We start from the raw sequence: 10,276 nt of genomic DNA, 5'->3' as shown, positions 1-10,276 counted from the left end.
GGCTTCCTTTCCGAACTACTCACTTATTGCAAAACAGATGATGCTTTAAGTGTTTTAACTGTCAATATAAGAGCAACATAATAAATCTAAATGTATGAAAACATACAAGGATGATGACAAATTACTTGCATCATGTAGAAACAATATGTAACCATATAATATTATAGAATAATTACATGGAGGAAAAACGACACAGAATGCGTTGAAAAACATAATTTTGAGAAGTGATGGTACAAGAGCCGCAACAGAGCAAGGACTCTCATAAGGGATTTATGTGGCCTTGCTGATGACAGTGAGAACAGTGTGAATGCCCCAAGTCCACAAGGTCTACTCTCCAAATCTGAAGGGTGGACATTTGCATTTTACCTACATACCAGAGGTCTAGAATCATGAATCTGGTGACTGTAGACTTGACTGACAAAATGATTTGACTGAGACTGAAATTATGAAATTTTAGGCAGATGATTTTATGCAATCCCCTTGCATAAATATAGAGAATATATGTTATATGCAGCAAATAAACTCTTAATATTCATGACAATAGATGGGATACATTGATTTTATATTCTATTAAGTTTGTTGCCTTACATAGGTCGAGGGCTGAAAACAGCTTAAGCCAGAAATAGAGTGTTAAGAGAGGGGTTTCAGGGCATTTTTTCGTCGTAGTACCGCGAGTGACCACTAGAAAAAAATTGCTGCAAGGCTGAGCGGCGTCACCATATCCAGTTCTTATAACGAATGATCCAGATCGTATTGGTATACACCCTCCTCTATTAGACCAATCAGAGGCGGTTGCTAGGCGGAACAGAATCAACTGGCCAATTGGCGTTCTTTCTGTCGATGTTGGCTTGCGTGTGTTATCATTGGTCATGACATTGTGGGAGGAGCACAGAGAGGCGGAGAATCGGAAGTCAGAAAGCATATTAAAACCAACGTTTGAGCTGGAAGCCTCGGTTTGTCAGTGCTGTTAGAAAAACGAATTAGTGAAGAAGCCTGAATATTAAAACAAGTTTTGGAGCTGCTTTTTTTGTCGAACACGAATGAGACTGGACGCTGAATACACTTGCGGCGTGAAGGTAAGGCTAAAGAGCAAACTAGGGTTAGCATTTGCGTTAGCAGCGAACGTTAGCATTAGCCTTCTCTTTTAATGACATTTTTTGACATTAATTCCAGTTTAATCGTTTTTATCTCGTGGGTAAGAGTATGTTTGTGTTTCCGTGACTGAGGCGTCCCTGACATGAGTTGAGGACCCTTAACGTGGGCGGGTGAAAACACAACTAGAGGCCTATACTACAAAGGGAGTTTAACCTTCTCTGATTTAACTCGGGGTAATCACGGAAAGTCGGGGCTGACAAACCCTGACTGCCTCGATCTGTGTTAAACGGTACTACGACGGTGGTTAAGATGTCGGTAACTTGAGCGTTAACTTAATCAGAGTTAGTGCGTCTGCATAAAACTGGCGTGCACCGTATCCCTCAGATGAAGAGCGCACGTTAACTCTGTCGGTTTACGAGGAATTTAAAGAGACTCTAGCGACGCAATGTAAAACCCCGACTGCCAACAAAGCCACGGAGACTTGTCACATGTTCTCTGGGTTCTTAATCTGAGATGTAAAGACACGGAAAATATGTGATGATTTTTCGGATACTTGCATTACAGTCAACACGTGGGTCACATGTCTGAGAATGAGCTGTTACTGTTAATGATGTTCTGCCTGGAACACTCAGACTGTATATGTATGAATGTAATGCTGTTATGTTCAGTATGAACTTCATGTTAACAGTATTTCAGCCTCAGTGAAAATCTGAAGCCTGGAGCCTATCCCAGCTGTCATTGGGCGAGAGGCAGGGTACACCCTGTATGGATCACCAGTTGTTCTGGTTTAGCAGTAATGATTACAGTTAGAAATCATTACACCAAAATTTAAGCTTTTAAAGTCAAATTTATGCTTTCAGATTTTTTAACATTGCTTTTCTCTTTTAGGTCAGTCAAGTTTTATTTGTAATTGTGAAGGCTTTAATGTTTTCACTGTTGTGTTCTCCTACACTGTGTGGGTTTTAGTGGTAAAAAGTTACTATATTGTATTAGTTAGTTAATCAGTGTTTCAAGTGTTGTACTTTTGTTTTCCAGGTCTACTTGTATAGCTGCTGCAGCATGGACAGAGACACCGACATCACCTTACAGACCAACAGGTATGTGTCCAAAACATTTACCCAGTCTGGAAAATGTGTGTTGATGAACTGAATTATTAATGCCAGCAATCGCGTTTGTTTTTTGTTTTTTTTCGTTTGGTGTCACTGGGTAAATCCCAGCTCAAATCTTGATATTTAATGAATTTAGTACTGAATATAATAAGGATTGATTAATCGTGTCTATTAAATCACAAAAATGTACCAACCGTAATTGCTCAGACTCAAGGCAACGTTTTTAGATGTCTTGGTTTGCTTAAGCAGCAGTATTTACTATTAAGAAGTACCATGTAATCTAATATTAGAGGTAACAGTAAAAGTAATCTGTAATATAGAAGCAATGCAGAAGTAGTAGTAATCACAAATAGGAGTAAAAATGTCACATTATAGTAAGCCATCAAAAATGTCAAAAAATGCCACAGTATAGTAAAGCACCTGAAATGTCTTGGTATAGCAAGCAAAAGAAGTTTAAGTCTAGTAAGGTGTCAAAAACCGTCACAAAAATGTCATAGTATAGTAAAGCTTCAAAAACCATTAAAAGATGTCACAGTATAGTAAGGTAAGGTAAGTAACAGTAACAGTTTATTATTGTTGTGCAGTTCACAGTAAAATACATCATTGCTTCAGTGATTAGTTGATAGACACACAATTAATAATCATTTTACTTTTTCCCAAGTATTTGTTGTTGATTCTTCAGGAGGAGATGATAGTCAACGGTTCATTTTCTGAAACAGCCCTCCAATGTTTGGAAAAAGTCTAGTTCAGCTGTAATGTTGAATATTTATCTGGGTTTTCATGGTTAAACTGTTGATGAGGAATAGGTAGTAGTGTATTGATCATTTTCCTTCATTATGTTTCTCTTTGATATCCTCCAGGTGTCACCACTTTGTCCACAACATTGTCCACAATCGCAGAGACATGGTCCATGACCGGAGAGACATTGTTGAGGATGAGGGAGACATCGTCCACGATCAGAGACGTTGTCCATGATCGCAGAGACCTTGTCAAAGATGAGAGAGACGTTGTCCGTGATCAGAGATATTGTCCCATGCTTCGTAGAGACCTTGCGATAGAATCGGCGGAGACGGGGGTCACCGATTTGACGGCATTGCCCGCGATCATGGAGACATTGTCAATGGTCTCAGAGACAGCGTCTATGATCTCAGAGACATCGTCCACGATCACAAAGACATTGTCCATGATCATAGAGACTTTGTCCATAATCTCAGAGACATTGTCCGCGATCACAGAGCCGTAGTCCACGATCACAGAGATGTAGTCCACGATCACAGAGAGTCTTCATACAGTGAAGAAGTTCTTTCAGACCAAGACACAGGCCTTCAGGTAATTCACAAACAGCTTTACATCAAATGTCCAACACAGAGCACTGTCTAGTAAGGCATCAAAAATGTTCAGAATATGTCATAGTATAATAAGGCATCAAAAATGGTCAGAAAACGTTAAATGTTGTGGTTCAGCTGTAATGTTGAATATTTCTCTGTGTTTTCATGGTTAAACTGTTGATGAGGAATAGATAGTAGTGTATTGATCATTTTCCTTTGTATGTTTCTCTTTGATTTCCTCCAGGTGTCACCACTTTGTCCACGATCACAGAGATGTCGTCCGCGATCGCTGAGACATGGTCCGTGATCGTAGAGACATTGTTGAGGATGAGGGAGACATCGTTCACGATCAGAGACGTTGTCCATGATCGCAGAGACCTTGTCAAAGATGAGAGAGACGTTGTCCATGATCAGAGACATTGTCCCATGCTTCGTAGAGACCTTGCGATAGAATCGGCGGAGACGGGGGTCACCGATTTGACGGCATTGCCCGCGATCATGGAGACATTATCAATGGTCTCAGAGACAGCGTCTATGATCTCAGAGACATCGTCCACGATCACAAAGACATTGTCTATGATCATAGAGACTTTGTCCATAATCTCAGAGACATTGTCCACGATCACAGAGACGTAGTCCACGATCACAGAGATGTAGTCCAAGATCACAGAGAGTCTTCATACAGTGAAGAAGTTCTTTCAGACCAAGACACAGGCCTTCAGGTAATTCACAAACAGCTTTACATCAAATGTCCAACACAGAGCACTGTCTAGTAAGGCATCAAAAATGTTCAGAATATGTCATAGTATAATAAGGCATCAGAAAATGTCATAGTATAGTATGGCATCAAAAATGGCCAGAAAACGTTAAATGTTGTGGTTCAGCTGTAATGTTGAATATTTCTCTGTGTTTTCATGGTTAAACTGTTGATGAGGAATAGATAGTAGTGTATTGATCATTTTCCTTTGTATGTTTCTCTTTGATTTCCTTCAGGTGTCACCACTTTGTCCACGATCACAGAGATGTCGTCCACGATCGCTGAGACATGGTCCGTGATCGTAGAGACATTGTTGAGGATGAGGGAGACATCGTTCACGATCAGAGACGTTGTCCATGATCGCAGAGACCTTGTCAAAGATGAGAGAGACGTTGTCCGTGATCAGAGACATTGTCCCATGCTTCGTAGAGACCTTGCGATAGAATCGGCGGAGACGGGGGTCACCGATTTGACGGCATTGCCCGCGATCATGGAGACATTGTCAATGGTCTCAGAGACAGCGTCTATGATCTCAGAGACATCGTCCACGATCACAAAGACATTGTCCATGATCATAGAGACTTTGTCCATAATCTCAGAGACATTGTCCGCGATCACAGAGACGTAGTCCACGATCACAGAGAGTATTTGTACAATGAAGAAGTTCATTGAGACCAGGACAGAGGCCTCCAGGTAATTCACAAACAGCTTTACATCAACTGTCCAATACAAAGCACTGACATTAAACTGTTTATGTTGAGTATTCAATATATCAGAAAAGTGTAAAAATAAAAATAATGTGCAATTTAAAAATAATGTATAAGTAATCCTTATTAATAGAAGTAATGTAAAAGTAATGAGCAACATCAGAAGTAAGTTGAAATAATCAAAGTAATCTCTTACTAGATGTAGTTTACAACAGTGAAAGTTATCTGTAAATTTAGAAGTAATATGTAATAAGAAAAGTATTATGTAATGGTAACAGTAATGTACTACTCAAGGTAACAGTAAAAGTAATCAGTAATATAAAAGCAATGCAGAAGCAATAGTAATCCAAAATAGCAGTAAAAATGTCTCGTTATGATAAGACGTCAAAAATGTCATAGTATAAACGGCACAAAAATGTGAAATGTTACTGTTAAGGATCAATCAAAATGGGATTGAAAAATAACTTCAGTTTGATCCTACATGATCAGAAATTCTTAATTGTGTGTATGTGCTAGACACACAAGACTATACCATACAAAACTATCAATTCTACAATAAAATATTGGAGTGAGTTGTTCATAAGTGTGTTAATTTTAACTGTTGGTCAGGGGGTGATTTTAAAAATATCTTCACCGGTTATAACAAGGTCTTCTACACTTATTTACTTTTTCCACTTATTATTTTTACATAAGCTGCTGTTAAGACCTTTGTACATTTGGTTGTTATTCGTTAAATGAAAACAACACAAAACAAAGACATTTTAAATATGTCTTAATAAGAAGGTTGAAATGTGAAGTAATGATTCTGTATGTGAACGTCTGTGGTGGAAGAAATACTCTTGACTTTTTACTGAAGTATAAGAAACACCACAAGTTAAAATCCTGCATTCAACTGATAAGTGTTTATCATTGTTTGTGCAGTTCACAGTAACATACGTGATTGCTTCAGTGATTCAGTTCACAGTCAGACAATCAATAATCATTTGACTTTTTCCCAAATATTTGTTGTTGTTGGTTCTTCAGGCGGTGATGACAGTCAACTGTTGATTTTCTGAAACAGCCGCTAATGTTTGTTAAATGTTGTGTTTAGCTGTAATGTTGAATATTTCTCTGTGTTTTCATGGTTAAACTGTTGATGAGGAATAGATAGTAGTGTATTGATCATTTTCCTTTGTATGTTTCTCTTTGATTTCCTCCAGGTGTCACCACTTTGTCCACGATCACAGAGATGTCGTCCGCGATCGTTGAGACATGGTCCATGACCGGAGAGACATTGTTGAGGATGAGGGAGACATCGTCCATGATCAGAGACGTTGTCCATGATCGCAGAGACCTTGTCAAAGATGAGAGAGACGTTGTCCGTGATCAGAGACATTGTCCCATGCTTCGTAGAGACCTTGCGATAGAATCGGCGGAGACGGGGGTCACCGATTTGACGGCATTGCCCGCGATCATGGAGACATTGTCAATGGTCTCAGAGACAGCATCTATGATCTCAGAGACATCGTCCACGATCACAAAGACATTGTCTATGATCACAGAGACTTTGTCCATAATCTCAGAGACATTGTCCGCGATCACAGAGACATAGTCCACGATCACAGAGAGTCTTCATACAGTGAAGAAGTTCTTTCAGACCAAGACACAGGCCTTCAGGTAATTCACAAACAGCTTTACATCAAATGTCCAACACAGAGCACTGTCTAGTAAGCCATCAAAAATAGTCAGAGCACTGACATTAAACTTTTTATGTTGAGTATTCAGTATATCAGAAGTGTAAAAATAGAGGTAATGTGCAATATAAAAATAATGTGTAAGTAATCTGTATTAATAACAAGCAATGTAAAAGCAATGAGCAATATCAGAAGTAAGACGTAATAGTCTAAGTAATCTGTTACTGGATGTAGCTTCAACAGTAAAAGTTATCTGTGCTATACAAATAAAACTGATTGGAATTGAATTGAATATGTAAATTTTAAAGTAAAATGTAATAAGAAAAGTTTTATGTAATGCTAAAAGTAATCTAATACTAGAGGTAAGAGTGAAACTAATCAGTAATGTAAAAGCTATGCAGAAATAATAGGAATTCAAAATAGAAGTAATAATATCTTGTTATAGTAACATGTCAAAAATATTATAGTATAATAAGGGGTCAAAAGTGGTCAAAAAATGTCATAGTATTGTAAAGCATCAAAGACTGTCAAAAAAGTCATAGTATGGTGAGGAGTCAAAAATCACCAAAAAATGTCATAGTATAGTATGGTGTCAAAAATGGTCAAAAATCACAAAAAAATGTCATTGCATAGTATGGTGTCGCAAATGGTCAAAAACCACCAAAACCTGTCATAGAATAATATGGTATCAAAAACTGTCAAAAAATGTCGTAGTATATTAAGGCATCAAAAATGGCATCAAAAAATGTCATAGTGTAGTATGGCGTCAAAAATCACCAAAAACTGTCACAGAATAATATGGTATGAAAAACTGTCAAAAAATGTCGTAGTATATTAAGGCATCAAAAATGGTCAAAAAATGTTATAGTATAGTAAGGCATCAAAAATCACCAATACATGACATAGTATATTATGGCGTCAAAAATCACCAATAAATGACATAGTATGGCATCAAAAACTGTCATAGTGTAGTATGGCGTCAAAAACAGTCAAAAAATGTCATAGTATAGTATGGTGTCAAAATTGCCCAAAAATGTCAAAATGGTCACAAAGTGTCATAGTATAGTATGGCGTCAAAAATCACCAATACATGACATAGTATAGTATGGCATCAAAAATCACCAATAAATGACATAGTATATTATGGCGTCAAAAATCACCAATAAATGACATAGTATGGCGTCAAAAACTGTCATAGTGTAGTATGGCATCAAAAACAGTCAAAAAATGTCATAGTATAGTATGATGTCCAAACTCATCAAGAAATGTCATAGTATGGTGTCAAAAATGACCAAAAATGTCAAAATGGTCAAAAAGTGTTATAGTATAGTAAGGCATCAAAAATCACCAATACATGACATAGAATAGTATGGCGTCAAAAATCACCAATAAATGACATAAAATAGTATGGCGTCAAAAATCACCAATACATGACATAGAATAGTATGACGTCAAAAATCACCAATAAATGACATAAAATAGTATGGCGTCAAAAATCACCAATACATGACATAGAATAGTATGACGTCAAAAATCAGCAAGAACTGTCATAGTATGGCATCAAAAACCATCAAAAATGTCATAGTATGGTGTCAAAAATGACCAAAAATGTCAAAATGGTCAAAAAATGTTATAGTATAGTAAGGCATCAAAAATCACCAAAAAATGTCACAGTATAGTATGGCGTAAAAAACAGTCAAAAAATGTCATAGTATAGTATGGTGTCAAAATTGACCAAAAATGTCAAAATGGTCAAAAAATGTCATAGTATAGTAAGGCATCAAAAATCACCAATACATGACATAGTATATTATGGCGTCAAAAATCACCAATAAATGACATAGTATGGCGTCAAAAACTGTCATAATGTAGTATGGCGTCAAAAACAGTCAAAAAATGTCATAGTATAGTATGATGTCAAAATTGACCAAAAATGTCAAAATGGTCAAAAAATGTCATAGTATAGTAAGGCATCAAAAATCACCAAAAAAATGTCACAGTATAGTATGGTGTCAAAATTGACCAAAAATGTCAAAATGGTCACAAAATGTCATAGTATAGTAAGGCATCAAAAATGACCAAAAATGTCATAGTATAGTATGATGTCAAAACTCATCAAGAAATGTCATAGTATGGTGTCAAAAATGACCAAAAATGTCAAAATGGTCAAAAAATGTTATAGTATAGTAAGGCATCAAAAATCACCAATACATGACATAGTATATTATGGCGTCAAAAATCACCAATAAATGACATAGTATGGCGTCAAAAACTGTCATAATGTAGTATGGCGTCAAAAACAGTCAAAAAATGTCATAGTATAGTATGGTGTCAAAATGTCAAAATGGTCAAAAAATGTCATAGTATAGTAAGGCATCAAAAATGGTCAAAAAATGTTATAGTATAGTAAGGCATCAAAAACAGTCAAAAAATGTCATAGTATAGTATGGTGTCAAAATTGACCAAAAATGTCAAAATGGTCAAAAAATGTCATAGTATAGTAAGGCATCAAAAATCACCAAAAAATGTCACAGTATAGTATGGCGTCAAAAACAGTCAAAAAATGTCATAGTATAGTATGGTGTCAAAATTGACCAAAAATGTCAAAATGGTCAAAAAATGTCACAGTATAGTATGGCGTCAAAAACAGTCAAAAAATGTCATAGTATAGTATGGTGTCAAAATGTCAAAATGGTCAAAAAATGTCATAGTATAGTAAGGCATCAAAAATCACCAAAAAATGTCACAGTATAGTATGGCGTAAAAAACAGTCAAAAAATGTCATAGTATAGTATGGTGTCAAAATTGACCAAAAATGTCAAAATGGTCAAAAAATGTCATAGTATAGTAAGGCATCAAAAATCACCAAAAAATGTCACAGTATAGTATGGTGTCAAAAACAGTCATAAAATGTCATAGTATAGTATGGTGTCAAAATTGACCAAAAATGTCAAAATGGTCAAAAAATGTCATAGTATACTAAGGCATCAAAAATCACCAAAAAATGTCACAGTATAGTATGGCTTCAAAAACAGTCAAAAAATGTCATAGTATAGTATGGTGTCAAAATTGACTAAAAATGTCAAAATGGTCAAAAAATGTCACAGTATAGTATGGTGTCAAAATTGACCAAAAATGTCAAAATGGTCACAAAATGTCATAGTATAGTAAGGCGTCAAAAATCACCAAAAAATTACATAGAATAGCATCGGCATCAAAAACAGTCAAAAAATGTCATAGTATAGTATGATGTCAAAACTCATCAAGAAATGTCATAGTATGGTGTCAAACATGACCAAAAATGTCAAAATGGTCAAAAAATGTTATAGTATAGTAAGGCATCAAAAATCACCAATACATGACATAGAATAGTATGGCATCAAAAACCATCAAAAAATGTCATAGTATGGTGTCAAAAATGACCAAAAATGTCAAAATGGTCAAAAAAATTTTATAGTATAGTAAGGCATCAAAAATGACCAAAAATGTCATAGTATAGTAAGGCATCAAAAATCACCAAAAAATGTCACACTATAGTATGGCGTCAAAAATGGTCACAAAATGTCATAGTATAGTAAGGCATCAAAAATCACCAAAAAATGTCACA

At 36.1% G+C, this 10,276-nt stretch overlaps 1 long non-coding RNA gene across 1 annotated transcript; it reads left to right on the top strand.

Moving 5' to 3' along the window:
• Positions 1–900: 900 nt before the first annotated feature.
• LOC108890338 (uncharacterized) lies at positions 901–6,336 on the top strand. The gene is made up of 6 exons (XR_001962131.2): positions 901–1,076; positions 2,131–2,192; positions 3,065–3,533; positions 3,777–4,254; positions 4,526–4,982; positions 6,196–6,336. It is a non-coding gene; the product is annotated as an uncharacterized LOC108890338 (long non-coding RNA).
• Positions 6,337–10,276: the final 3,940 nt, after the last annotated feature.

The sequence above is a fragment of the Lates calcarifer genome, unplaced genomic scaffold (genome assembly GCF_001640805.2).
Source record: "Lates calcarifer isolate ASB-BC8 unplaced genomic scaffold, TLL_Latcal_v3 _unitig_1736_quiver_1749, whole genome shotgun sequence".
Classification (NCBI taxonomy): domain Eukaryota; kingdom Metazoa; phylum Chordata; class Actinopteri; family Centropomidae; genus Lates; species Lates calcarifer.
The sequence above is the reverse complement of the archived record's forward strand: the minus strand, read 5'-3'. Positions and strand labels throughout refer to the sequence as shown.